Source organism: Otolemur garnettii, unplaced genomic scaffold (genome assembly GCF_000181295.1).
Source record: "Otolemur garnettii isolate 467f Iridium unplaced genomic scaffold, OtoGar3 scaffold00169, whole genome shotgun sequence".
In the NCBI taxonomy this organism is placed as follows: domain Eukaryota; kingdom Metazoa; phylum Chordata; class Mammalia; order Primates; family Galagidae; genus Otolemur; species Otolemur garnettii.
The window spans coordinates 3,510,847-3,511,954 of NW_003852564.1; the positions used below are offsets into that span (position 1 = coordinate 3,510,847).

Genomic DNA, 1,108 nt, shown 5'->3' on the forward strand with positions numbered 1-1,108 from the left:
GATTTCTTAAGAAATCAAATCTTACTAATACTTATATACTTTCTATGGAACTATGTATTCTTCTTTATGGCACTCAGACTTTAAAGTAATCCTCCCAAAGTCCAAAACTAAAAGGAAATGGAGTGCAAAGTGACAATCCCAGGATGCATTTCAGCTAGATTTAACAGGAGAACATTCCATGCTTTAGTTGAGACGATGTCAATCACCTAGCCATTTGTCTGGTGCATAGTAATTTTTAAATACATGTTTATCAATATCTACTTTTCTTCCTAGAAAACATCAGTCTTTTCCTATAAATCGAGCTATGCATTAACATTTTATAGAACTTCATATTTATGACATACAGAGTTTAATAATTTTTTTTAATAGGTAATGCTTCATGAATTTGCATGTCATCCTTGCACAGTGATCATGTTAATCTTCTCTGTATCATTCCAATTTTAGTATGTGGGCTGCCAAAGTTAGCACATTAATAATTATTATTCCTTTTCCAAGCTAGATAATTCAGCTATTTTAGAATAATACAACCAAGTATCCCATGTTACAGAAGTTTGTGATTATATATTTTCTAAGACTTGTTCTTTGAAAAGATTAGTGAAATTGATAGGGCATAGAGTATGCATTATAGTTTAAATCTGAAGTCATGAAGTGCAGGAAAAAAAACTCTAAGCACACACAAAAAAGAGTCTGTCATGAATACAATATAGAGAACTCAAGAAAGTGGAGGAAAATAAAGTTGTAGAATGCAACTAATTATGAATTGTTCAGAATCTTTCGGACAATAATATAGTCTCATAATTCTACTTGCAATGGAAAATAATTGGTGGGTTTTAATCAGAATACTGCATGTATAATTGATATTCCACAATATCCCCTGGCTGCTTTAAAAAGAGATTATAGATGGGAGGAGAGAAAACAAAAGAACTAGTTAGACTGATATCATAAGAGTCCATGTAAATTATGTAGAAAATGGGGGCAAGTAGGATGGCAGTGGAAATAGACAATAGACACATCTGAAATATATTTAGAAATAGATCAACAAGGATAGTTCACGGTTTGCAGTTAAAAGATATAGAATATTTATTCTGAGCTATTTAGTATATGGTGA

General features: G+C 31.3%; 1 non-coding gene across 1 annotated transcript; it reads right to left on the reverse strand.

Moving 5' to 3' along the window:
* Nucleotides 1-361: 361 nt before the first annotated feature.
* Nucleotides 362-468, reverse strand: LOC111728564. The gene has a single exon (XR_002775817.1). It is a non-coding gene; the product is annotated as a U6 spliceosomal RNA (small nuclear RNA).
* Between the last annotated feature and the right edge of the window lie 640 nt (nt 469-1,108).